Consider the following 13,948-nt stretch of genomic DNA (forward strand, 5'->3'; position numbering starts at 1 on the left):
CCATAGGTATGTGTGTGAGTGAATGGTGAACGGCCTGCTAATGTTACTTATTCCACACACGATTCCGTGTTTACATTCCAGTTCTAACTAAATGTCCAGAATAGCTAAATACCGAACTAGGCAACACACAAAATAGCTGCACTACGGTGTAGCTACCATATGATTTTCCCATACGTTACGGGGTGCAATCAGTGTAAAAGATTGTTAAAACACTGCCTAATTACTGTTACCATCTACTGTATATGGAATTATTCATGTTGCTAAAAATGCTATTTTCAATATCCCTGACCACCTCACCTTTTTGTTTGACATTTTGCTTGTAGCACTCGAGGGTGCGTCCTCAACGTGTCACTGGGGTTGAGGATGGAGGAGGGGACAAACACAGAGCATAGAAGGGCTGCAAAAAAACTGCATAGTGTACCTTAAATAAGTACATCTCTGCCATGTTCATATGTATCCTTGCTAGACATGCCATGGACTGTTGGAAAGCTTATACTATCCTGTACTGGATAGAAGAGTTATCAATCAAACCAGAATGAACTGAAAATTACATAAAAAGCAAGTGGGCTTTTGTGCGTGGCTGATGTAAATGCTTACCCCCGCTTTCTATTTGTGTGTGTATTTCTCAAATGGATCGTTCAAGGCAATAAATGACAACTGAATCCTGAAAGGTACATCTCTGTGTAAAGCCAATGCTAAGATTGTACATTTGTTCCATATTTAGTTGCAGATATTGATAGTATAATGATGTGGTATAATTACATAAGAATTACTGTTGTTTATTTCGCTATTCAGAGAGCAGCATTTTTCACCACTGTATTTGGGCTATTGCTGGCTTTATCTTGTTGCTATGATGGAATACACATTTTTGGTTGTGAAAAATGTTATTGTCCAGTGTGTCATGCTTGGAGGGTATAGTTGCAGATGAGGCAGCAGGGAGTGGGTGCCTTTTCAAGACAAGCTACGTTAAAACTCAGTATTTGGCATAGTTGTCATGTATCATCTACTAATAAAGCGAGAACACAGATCTTGTTGTTTTCACTCATAGTTTGATTGCAGGAGCACTGACTGTATGAGCTGAGCAATCTCAGGATGCTGGTGTCTTAGCCACTAGGGTGCTTGCATGAAAGGGTTAATGTATACAGTATTTTCTCGACTGAATTCAAGATGACTAATAAAAAAATTATATTTTAAGCAATTTGTATTCTCATTCCTCAAAGGAATGTGAGCTGATGACATTGGCTTGGGGGGATTTACAGTGTTGTGTTGTGTGCTTTATATTTATTGGTATTGAGCAGGAGTTCTTCACTCATCATCTGAAGCTTTCATAAATCAGTCATGAAGGCAGATTCACTGGCTTTTTCCAGCAAATGTCATAAATCCCTTCCTCTGAAATCATACCACAATGTTTCTATTGATGTTTATATATAATAATAATAATAATAATAATAATAATAATAAGGAAGACGAAGAAGAGGACCATTTCTGTCTTGAGTCTAACATCATCAGTGACACTTCAAGGATTGCAACTTTACCTATCTCTAGCACTTAAGGTGGCTTACCATGTGAAATGTACTGTTGAAAGTCTCTTTGATTAAAAGCACTTGCTAAATGACTAAACTGCAAATTTATAACCCATTGTTTAAAAGCACATCACCTGCTGGTTTAATGATTAGGCCCTCGTGGCTAATGCACTACTCTTTTGTGTTTTTTTTTCTTTGCACTGTATGTACACAGCCATTATGCTAGGAAACAGCTTGTGGCCACTCCAGCGGTTGTAATGCCATTTAATTTCATCTCCGCTGGCATTTTGTCCTCCCCCTCCCCCCAATGCATGCTGCATTTTTGTGTATCTGCAGTCATGAAGTCGCTTTCTGCCATGCAAGTACCTGTCGAATCTCATTCCAGTCAGTTCCTCTTTAACAGCTGTTGGTCAGAGTCTCTCCAGACAACATGGACACTGTGAGCCACTGGAAGCTTTGCTTCATTTTGTCAGTAAAGAAGGGTCTGCTTTTGCTAAAATGAAAAAATGAGGCATCTCTCTCTCTCCCTCCCTCTCTCTCTCTCTCTCTCTCTCTCTCACACACACACACACACACACACTCATCTCAAAGAATTACTCCCCAGCCACAACCCAAATCTGCCATGTTTGATGCAGGGATGGCAACCTGACAGCAAAATGCTCTCATTAGACAGAGCTCTTCCCTACGGCTGTGCGGTGTTTAATAAGACACCAGAGAGAAGAGGGGAGAGTGCAGTAGCAAGATCGCCTGTTAGCAGTGGGGGGTGAAGCCTGCGTCTGAAGCAAAGCTAATGCAAGTCGCCCCTGCTTGTCCACATATGTACAATGCTCTGCATGAAAACAACAACACCAACAATAATTATATTATTATTATTATTAGTATTATAGCATTTAGGAGATGCTTTTATCCTGAGAGATGTGCAATGCAAAGATTATAAGTGCATCAATGTATGTCACATGAGCAGTTGGCTAATACAGTGCTAGCAGCATTCTTAAAGTAAAGAGAGTGAATGATTAACATCACTGAATGCCTAGTGTAGGTAAACTATGCTGATCCAGAACCCATTGCTATAATTATTATTATCATCTCTTCACCTCGCCTTATCCTCTGCATCTTAGCTGATAATGTTATGCAAAATGGCTGCCGTGCTACTCATTTCTAGATGGTGAGGCTTCACCACCTCACTGTCACAGTCACTTTGAGATCATGAGATGAAAGGTGCTATACAAATGCAATCACTTGTTATTTTTGTAGGCTCTGGAGATTTGGTTTAATGATTCCCATCTCTGACAGGATTCTATTAATTAGCCACACTTGGCTAACGAACATGGGGCAGAGGCACCCAGTTAGAGTCAGCTCCATTCCTTTGAACTTTATTTTTTTACGTACATTTACAAAAAAAGGCCTCGGCTGACTGTTTTATCAGTTTTAGGCAACATTTTCCAGATCCTTCCACTCTGATTTTCTACACATTTTTGTGTTTGCTCCCTTCCCTTCCCTTCCCTTCCCCAAGAGCCAGGCATGCATGTGTGTAAAATTGCCAGCATCTCGCTGCCAACTGCTGACTATCAACCAGAATCTAATGGCTCTACAGGAACAATATCAGGCCAGAGTCGTTACAGCCACTGTCTCTGCCCGAGTGACATGGAGTCAAAGAAAACGTGTGCCTGTTGAGTGACTGCAGGCTCTCTGTAAGCTGCACTGTAGACATAATGGGGCTCCGTGTATTCAGAGCACAGAGCTCTAGTTCATCATCTTTTGCATTCGGCGTTATTTAAAATAACCTGACATCTCAAATCAGAAATGTGAGATCAAAAATAAGTCATATTAACCACATCATATTACCACTGTTATGCCGCTGCTGTACTATTCCCACCTGCTTGAGACCCCATGTGTCCAGATGACAGATTTTTGATGGCAGTGCATTGGGTATGTCCTCTGTGCATCAGCTTTAATTATATGTGAATCAGGAATGTGTGGGTGTTTTTATAATTGTTGTGAGGAGAAGTTTTTTTATTTATTTTATATATATGACAGGAAAGCAAGCAGGACAAAAACACCTCAATGCATCAGTAAACAGCCCTTTCCGTCAGTTTTGTATTGGGATAAATTGTTATATTACACAGCTCTCCGGTGCTGTAAATGACGTGCAACTCCATTAGCCGTAGGCACACGTTTTAAAAGGGTAAACTCCTGGGTTATCGCCTCCATTTGGACCTGGCTCTCTCCTGCAGGAGTGCGGGTATGTAGGATGTAAAACAGTCACTGACAGGCAAGGGCTTCTCCGTGAGAACATGTGCTGCTACAGTCAGCACAGAGCTAACCCAAGAGGCACGAGCAGAACAGATGAGAAAAGGGAAGCAAGAAAAGGGAGATAAGCCAGGATGGGTTGACGCACACAAACAGAGGCGCGTGTGATGTTTTACACTTTCAAGAAATGTACGCAATTAAAATAGTTGTAGCCGAGTTGAGGTGCACACGGAACACAAAGCGAATAAACAAAGGGATGTTTGGCGAGAAACAGTTCGCCCTGCTTTGTGAGCAATCTCTTCATCTCTTTTTTTTCCCACCAGCTTTCTGCTTTGGGGTTAGCAGCTGAAAGCCCAAGTGTGTGATCACAGCATAAGGCACACGGAGGAGCTACGCAGAGGCATCGTCGGGCCCTTAATTAGGCTTTGAAGGAAAGATAGCGTAGAGGGCTTTGCTTCTTTTTAACAAGGCTGCAGATGGTGCATCGGGGAAATATGAGCAGACCTCTGGAAAATATTAAACACCCGGAATGATCTGTCCGCAGAATATCAATATTAAATAAACACTTAAATTTTCATTAAATGTCATTACACACTTTCACGTACTATATTTACACCCAAAGCCTTTTCAGCTCTTAGCTTTTTCACCTTTGTTGTAATTTTGGGGTTTAAAATTTACAAATGGCATGCTTATAATTCACTGTTTTAATGTTTTTAACATTTAATGCTTTTCTCCCTAAAATTACCCTGTGTCCTATAAATGTTAAATGCCCATCTAATTAATCTCTGCGATGGTTGGTGATTAGTTTCAGCTCGTGCGCTAAATGTTGTACCACATCATTTCAGCATTCATTTTAGTTTATATATACCAGGTTAAACTTAAGTTAATAATTAAATTATTTTATTTACAGCATATTTATGCTTTGACACTCTGGATTAGGTTGTGCAGATCAGTAAAATTAATTCATATTTAATAGTGTCATGGTTTAAGGGCTGCTGGGTGGCTCATATTGTTCCAGTACATAGTCCAGCCTCTATGATGATGAGCCAATGCTCCTGAATCATCATGTGGGCTTTTTGCATTAAAAAAAGTGTAATTTCCCTGTCATCCTAATTTGTATGAATGCATTTTATGTATGCTTGCTACTTTTCAGTCATTTTAATAGGTGCATTGAACACAAAAAGCCATAACCCATGAAAATAGATTTTTAATGTTACTTGTTCAATCGAACATTCAAAGTAAAACTATTTGATTATGGCCAGCAGCACAAAAAATTCTGTTATACCCTCAATAAATGACAAAAAAATGAACTTATTAATTTTTTTCCTTAAAAACTATATATTTTCTGAATCAGCACCAATGACGTTTGACTGTAATTCATGATGCTAAGCAATCTGTGCAGTCATTTTTTGGCATTGTTATTTGCCACATGCAGGACATCCCTAACGTGATTATTGTTTGAAATGTCAATCACTGAAAACCTTCAAATCGTTGACTAATAATTTTTAAGTTTTAAAGTGGGATTTATCAAGTGGCCAGTGAAAATACTAACCTGGCTATCAGTAAAAATTCTGACAGTATATACTCACGTGATAAACAAATTAATCAGAACTTAATTTCACAAGTTATATACATTGACTTGATACAGTGAACAACCATGTTTATTGTCCCTAATATGTGATTATTTATTCATTATGTGAGTGAGCGACAAAACATTTCAGGCTGTTGTTAAAGAATAAAACATCAGTTTGTCCTTCAAATATGTTGTGACCACACCTAAGTTTAAAAAGTGCTCCCCAGCCATTATTGTATGTTAATGAAGAGTGCAGCCAACTGAAACTGGCATATTCTATAATACTGGACAGAGCTCTGAGTCTAAAGCAGAACTTGTTAGCCTTCAAGTACAAAGACCCCTTATTTGTGAAACAGCACCTTGATAAAAAATAATGTTTTGGTAACGTGTACCTGGGGCAGTAGAGTGTAATTCATTTATGGACGTCAGGTCAACATAGTTATTTCCCTGACAGATGGTTGCAAGCTATTGTGCTGTTGTGATATGGATACTTATTTACTTGCATCAATTACAGATTCTAAATAATAAACAAACATAAACATGGCTTGTGCAAAATTTCAGGTGATTCTTTATTACTTTAAAGAAATGATAGTTGAGGCCCACTAAAGTTGGTCCATTCATTGGAGCTTTAGTTAGTTCGGCAGAGACAATTCCAGGTTTGATCTATTACTCTGAAGTAATTTAATACCTTTGGAACTGTCAAATTGAAATTACTGTTAAAATCTAAACTGTTGTCTGAGCCCTTGTAAATAAAGATAATTCACTTTTACAAAACATGAGTGTGTGTGTGTGTGTGTGTGTGTGTGTGAAAAAGCTTCCAGCTAGAAATTTCAGCTGTCAGAAAAATTAAATTAAACATTAAATAGAAATTGAATAGAACTGTTGAAGTTAAGGCAATTAAGGCAAGCTCTGGCAGTTCAGATATTGCTTTAATACCAGTAAAAAGCCTATCTGCCCAAAAAACAATCCCAGAGATCACTGCAAAGAGCCTACAGAACAGCTGACGCTGGAGTAGTTTTTCACACATCCACAACAACACAGTGTACCTTACACGACAGTGATGTGAATGGCCTTTTCTGTGACCACGTCACAAAAGTAAAAAAACAAAAACTGAATTATTGCTCACAACCGAAGATACAATTTGAGAAAAAAGTGAAGTGAAGAAGAAAAAAAAAATTCTTACCACCTGTTGAGCATGGGTATGGATGTATTCCTCTTATGGGGTTGTGTGGCAGCCAAAGAAACAGGAAATATTGTGCTGGTGGAAAGAAGAATAGATTCAACTGGACACGAAAAGATCCTAGAAGCTATGTGTCCCAGAGTTGGGCAACATTAAATCTGATTATGAGGTTAACTATTTCAGCAAGAAAACAATCTAAACATACCACAAAATTAACTATGAACTACTTACAGAATATAAAGATAAACGCTTTGGAATGGCCTTAACAGTCCCCAGAATATTAAAAAATCTGTGAGATCTCAAACATGCAATGCATGCAAGGAAAACATGTGGACAAGTTGGAAAACCTTCCAAAAACAAGAATAGAAATACTGTTGGCTGACAACAAGATAGATCTAGAAGTCATTATATCTGCCAAAGGAGGTGTTACTATAAGTTCTAACTGAAAGGATGCCCGAACATGTTCACGTGCCATGTTCACTTTTATCATTTTCTATCTGTAATACATATAAAACAATCATTTAGAAACGCATGCGGATTTGTAACGCCATGGCTGTGTACCCCCCAAAATGTGTATCATTGCAAATTCATGGCTTTTGGTTAAACTTAGCTTTAAGCTACTGTTTGAGTTCCACCCTACCACCATAGCGAGCAAAGGGGCATATCTCTCCTTTGACTGGCACTAGCTCACTCCTGTAGTACTGTGTTACCAGCTCACATGTGAGTGTATACAAACTTGAGAAAGAGGTATAAGTTTAAACAGAAGAACAGTGCACATCATGGACACTGTATTTTAATGGCCAACAATGGCAAAACTCCTGATTTTGTTTAATGGCAGGACACAACTTCCCATGAATAATTCATTCCTATTCAGACACCTGTCACATTTATTAATAATTTATATGCATATCTGGTATCCCCACAAGACATACCAGAATTAATGATACATATACATTTTCAGTGATGTGGATGAAAGATTTCACTTTGAGCCTAAAGACTAAAATAAGACTAAATTAATGCTATCGTCCTTTATTTCCTTCCTTGTCATAACTTTATTACAATGTTATTTTGAACTGGCCTCTCATGGCCAATATCTTAGCTGAGCTTCACAGTGATACTATCTCTTCTCCCTCTCTCTGTCTTTTTTAAAAGATCATTCCAGTTACCTTGATCCGGTCATAAAGCATCTTTCTGCATTCTTATATTCTCCTGTTGTCTGGTGGGAGACTTAACTGCAGTTGCCAAGCAACGGGCATTGGTGAGGGAGGTTTCCTCCTGAAGCTGACTGAATGGGAGAGAGAAGAGTATGAAAGAGCAATACAGGTTAACCGGAAGGCACAACAGGAATACAGTGAAGAGCACCTTTCACTATGTCTGTGTGTGTGTGTGTGTGTGTACATTATGTATGCATATGTGTATGTATGTATGTATGCATGCATGCTCAATTAATATGTATGTATGTATGTATATAGCAGATGCTTTCTATATTTCTACAGATTCTATATTGATGAACATTTTAGTTCTCTTTATTTGTTGCAGTTTGATTTAATCAAACTGCAACAAATAAAGAGAACAAAAATGTTCATCAATATAGAATCTGTAGAAATATGAAAAGCATCTGCTACTGCGGGAATGCTTAAAGTCAAAATACAGTCTTTAGGAAAAGAGAGTGTGTGAAGTGTGAAGGTCATTCCTGTGTTCTTCGATCAGCAAGAATTTCTTTCATAGCACACAACTCAATGATCACCACCACCATATCTGCTGTTGCTTTTCTCACTTGGAAATGTCATGTGACTTCCTTCATGGATTTAAAGTAGAATGGTCTGCAATTACATATTTGGCCTCTCCAGTCCTCTATTAAAGGGTTCATATGGTAACTCAATTCAGAGAATAAATTGGAAGCTCATTGTGGTGTGAAGAATTTGTACATTGTATTTTTCCCGTGAAGCCAGATGTCAGCAGGGGCAGAGAGGCATGGCACCGCACGGTTTACAAAAGATAAGGTTTTCTGCTCTGTCAAAGAACAAACGTGCATTATTACACTGGCAGAACCCAATCTGTGCAGGATGCCTTTATCTAAAGTCACATTTAAGCTGACTGGTTGCATTAAAGGAGCATGCCCCATTGAGCACCAATGGGAACGAAGCATTTTCTCAGCATCGAAACTACCCAGCTCAAACTGTAGGGCTAGGTGTGCAATTTCACTTGTGTGAATTGCAATGAAAGTGGAGTCCACAGGGGGGGAATGTGAGCTTTTATTATGAGTTTTACCTCGTGGACCAAGCCACTTAATATATACTCCAAAAATGTCCCAGCCCCTTCACCGATTTATTTACCCTCAAGTCCAACTGCCAATCCCTGTGTATTTTCGTGGAAAATAAATCCGTTTTAATATTACATAGAAACATGTTTATTTCCAGCACCTTGGCAGCTGCATGAGAAAGCAGACAACCTCAGAATAAACATTTCATAAACATTTCACTCTGACCCTTGACCCCTTCAGTCGCACCAGCCCGTACTCAGGCCGGAGTGGGCTTATGTGTATTCAGTCCGTTTTTTTTTACGGTGGAATTTTCAGTCAGTCTGATCAGACAGTGTGTCGTTTGAACGTATTAAAACTCACGGGACTATTTCTATAAACTATTTTATGGTGCCAGTGTTTTTTTCTTTATTTCGTAGGGGTCCTCACCTTCTATGCATTTTGAAAATTCATAGACAACATGAATCATGGTAAAGTTGGTGGTATTATCGTGTCAAGGATCCAGCTAACTGAATCTACAGTAATGTTTAGTCAAATAATGTGTCAACTTGGATAAGCATGGATAGAATGTCCATAGTTTACTTAGCAATTCTACTGAGAAATTGTTGTCTGTTTCACTGTTTCATCTTCTGTTACTTTCTTTCAGAACGATTTAGAGTAATTCTGACTCCCAAGGGTTACTTTTCAGAACAGACCAAGAGTATGCCTGTAGTCGAAAGGGTTCAAGAAAAGCAACCGTTTTATTTTGGGTATGTAATTTTCAGGTTCTGTTCAAAATAGGTATGTTTGTGTTAATGACACTTGATTGGTAACCAAAAGAGGCTATTGATAGCTTTTGTTTTTTATGATGTTTCTTTTTGTTTTGTTTTTAAATAAATTACATTTTTGCTTTTAATTCGATAAAATACAATAAATGCTAATTCTGTGGATAGAATGTCTGATCCATTGAACTGTCTGAGTGTATGCCGTAGCATCATGTGACACTGTGGCTGGCTTCCATTCGGCAGGCCACCGGATGAACAGAGCAGCCATTACACTTGAATAGCTCGCTGCAGGCCTGATCCTCACTTGATGAATATGAGTGGCTTTTTATGCACTTCCAGCTTTACGGGAATTTTGGAGTTAAGCAATTCTCTCGTCAGAATGCTTGTATCTCAGCTGTGCACACCCTTTGGTTGAGATACTCAACTGCTTCACTGCAAAGTGGGCTTAACTCTTAAGTGGTCCATTCATGTAATTCAATTAGCTCATCCAAACCAACGTTCAGAGATAGGAAATGTGAATTTGCCTGGAGTTTCTATTGTATTGCTTTTTCCTTTATAAAAAAACCCCATTATTCAGTGCTACAAGGCATAGGGGACTTTCATTATAAATTAGTCAGCAGGATAACATTTAAAGGGTTTCCGTTTCCATATCTGAATTGCCAAAATCCCCAAATGAAAAGCGAAAGAAACTGGAGACCCATTTGTCACATTTGTTACTCAAGCAAATGAAATGCAAACTTTTTGGGAACTTTGAGTCTCTGCTGTTATGTTCAAAAATATTTAAAATGCTTCAGGTTTAAACGTCCCATATCTCAGAAATGATAGGTTACCTAATTTTGGCTTTGATTGTGCAGTGTGGCACAATACTTGTGTGCTGGTAAAATATGAACTCTGTTTTACTTCACTTTTTTTTGTTGTTGTTGCTTTATGTTGCTAAATGGTCCATTCAGAATTTACCCATTTCTACTTCACAACCAGGCTCCTGTGAAAACAGCCATGCAAGAACTATGTAATTCGCATAAACTTGCCTTTAGACGGCCTCTTCTATGGTAAGGTAATGCCAACCTTTTTTTAAAATTTTGCATCTACAACCACAGAGTATAATTACAAATGAATGAACAAGTGAGATTTCAAACATGACAAGAAAAACTGCATGTCCATGTTAGATGTGCTGTTAGGGCATTTTTAATCTTTTCAGCTACAAGTATAATCAGCTACAACAGTAAGAGCTCACACATAAGCTGTCAAATCACTTTACAGCTCTCCAGCTAAATAGGTAGGTATACAACAGGTAACCCAAAGTTTCTGATTAGATATGAAAAGCTTACCATTCAGACAGACCATACCATTTATCCTTGATTCTTGAACCAGCCCCTGGTTTTCCTCCACAGCTTTAACAGACATATTAAAGCATATACGGGGTACCAGTTGATTTGCAGATGCCATGTTTATTTGTTCACTTTTCTAGAGCGAGAGTGTGGACGGGTGATGGGATGGGGTGCTAGTGTCATTTTCGGTAATAAAAGTCTATCATGGGCCACCCCTGCCTTTTAGTGAGACTCCACGCCAAGCACACAACTATCATATCCCCACCCAAGTCATCCAAGCTAGGATGCACACAGGAAAATATGTGCTTAATTTGTACAGAAACGTGGGATAATCATGCCCATCTCAAACTACTATCAGACCCCTCATGTCCAGGTGAGGCAGGCAGATTGCATAGGCCCAATAAACCCTGAATATATTCTCTTTCTCAGTAAGATGGGAACAACCCAGCAGGAGGACCCACCCTGCAGCTGCTTTCTTTGAAGTCTTCTTAATGAATCCTTCTGCCCTACCTGTAATTACACCCATAAGTGTACTCTTCTAAGACACTACGGTTGCAATCAATGTGCCTTTTTTCCATCTTAGTGACTAGTTCTGTCATATTCATCTTCTCTCTCTTCACCTTAGCTAATGTTTGTTGAGCATTCTGGCATGAAATGACTGTCATGCTGAAATGCTACACAATGGTGGTGGTTAAGGCGAGTTCCCTATGCACAGTTAAACCAGTGTAAATGTCATCATTTAAAGAAAAAAATGCACACTGCAATTATACAGTAAATATGACCTGGTTGGATCGATGTTGGTAATTGGTTCACCATCTCTGGCCAGTTGTTAGCAGTGCTGTAATTGGCTGGCCACACTCATCTCCAGCCATTGTGCTGCCCTGTCTGACTGCTTTATTGTTGCTAGCTATATAGGAAACAGGGAAAAGAGCACATAAAAGGCCACAAGTAAACAACCATTTCTCATTGGCACCTTTTCATTTTCCCTCGGCTGCTGGAAGATTCTCAAGGCTTGTGAAGGCCAGCACCGAACAGCAATGTGTGAAGGTCTTGAACCTCTTTGACATCACACCTCATAGGCACTTGTGGAAGCAATTATGTGATACATTACACAGGTCAGTGTGCCAAAAAGAGAACCAAGTCTGAGCATGTGTGTGGGTAATTTCCACAAGCATTTCCGCTAAAAATGTTTATCAAATTCCATAGCCAGATGGCTATTTCAATGAGAGAACCTGGGGCTAAAATGCTATGGTGTGTCCCAGATCTGAGGGCTTATTTTTATGAAGCAGGTATGATAAAAGCAGGGTGAGCAGCTGACACAAGGGTGGCCCACCACAGGTGAGTAGGAGACTTTTTTTAATGTGGAGAAGTAGAGACTGAACCCATGTGGAGAAGCCCATAACCTTCGGGGGTCAGGGCTGACACACAGGCCGTATTGTTTACTGCTGTACTTGGATACCCTCTTAAGACTACAGAAAGGTTTGTATGCAGCAAACTCTGTCTGGTCTCAAAATGCTTCACCTGGCTCTGTGACACAACAGAAGAGGAGCGATTGTCTGCTAGGAATCATCCCGCTCAGCACAGCACGCATTATGAATGGCTTTTTTGTGAGGAAAATCCTGCCTGTTTCCTGCAGCCAAGCTCTTGGATTTTAAGAGATGCACGAAAAAGCACAGGCCAGCACAGCAGTGATGCGTTTGCGTGCTCTGTGTAATCCGTTATACCGAGGGCGGCATTGCAGGCTGGTCACAGACACCTGAGGACATGCTTTTTTTTTTTTTTTCATTTTTAATGATTGAAGGTCACTTCTAAAAATATCTGTTACTATATTTAACCACCCCCTCCCCAGCCAACCTCTAGAAAAAAAAAAAAAAACAACAACTCGCTGAATTTTTCATGAACCGTGCAAAATGCATGCCATGCTATTCTGCACAAATATGTGGAGGTGGAGATGGAGGTGTTGGAGGAACTTCACCGCACCAGAATGATTCAGAAACACCCGGATATGATGTTGTTAACATGGGAAGTTCCATATTGACCTGGTGCCTAACACAGATACAGTTTTTTTTTATTTTTTTTTTAATATTGTAAGATAGTAGCTTGGAGAAACAAGGTTTGATTTGTGTAAATGGGTAAATATAGGCTCTTTTGTAAATGGCATATTGTGAATATTTCCATTTTCACATTTGTGGTACTTTTTCAGCATTGTAATGACACAATCGCTTTAATGCCCCCGCTGTCTAGTTGAGGGAAAAAAGGGACTATTTGTGATTTAGTTCCATATTAGTCGTGCTTCACTTCCAGGCTTCTTGGACTGGAAAACCTTTCCTTCACTGTTCATTGACCAGGGTTGACATATTGCATCATTCTTTGTTGATGTTAATTAGGAAAAATTACATTTTTGGGGAAAAATGTGAACCACTATCTATTTAGTGGCATACCCACAACTCTCTGTTTTGCTTCTGTGAGGGAATTTCACGAGAGGGACAGACACACGCATTATGTCAGCGAAAGAAATGGAATCTTTATCCCCATATGTCTTGGGTATCATATGACATCGCCCTGACTTCTTTATCAAAGAGCATGGCGCTTTGGTTAAGATGACAACGGGCTAATGTTATATGACCGTTGAGACAGGCTGAGATAAATGTGGAAAAGGTTACTATATCTGTCAGAAGTGAACTTAATTCATTTTGTGGCTTTTCTCTATTTAAAATTAATTTTAAGACAAACTCACAGTGTCTGTTTTGCTTATATGATGGAATATCATTTAACTACACATTATCTCAGAGAGAGAAATTTAATCATTTTTACACATTTGTCTTACGGTCATGTGATGCCTGCCCTGCATTCTCTTTACCAGAGCACTGATCTCTTTAAAGCACAGCCCCTGCTGATTATAAAGTAATGGATTTGCATTTCCACGTCTTTATTTTAAATGACATGGAGCTCATTTAGTAGGTTTCTGCTCATTATTTTCACGAGGGGCATTCTCATAGAAATAATGATGGGCAGAATTCTCTCTCTGTTGCTCCCTCTCTTTGATGACAGGGACAGACTGTTCAGCTCA

This window comes from Anguilla anguilla, chromosome 15 (genome assembly GCF_013347855.1).
Source record: "Anguilla anguilla isolate fAngAng1 chromosome 15, fAngAng1.pri, whole genome shotgun sequence".
NCBI lineage: Eukaryota > Metazoa > Chordata > Actinopteri > Anguilliformes > Anguillidae > Anguilla > Anguilla anguilla.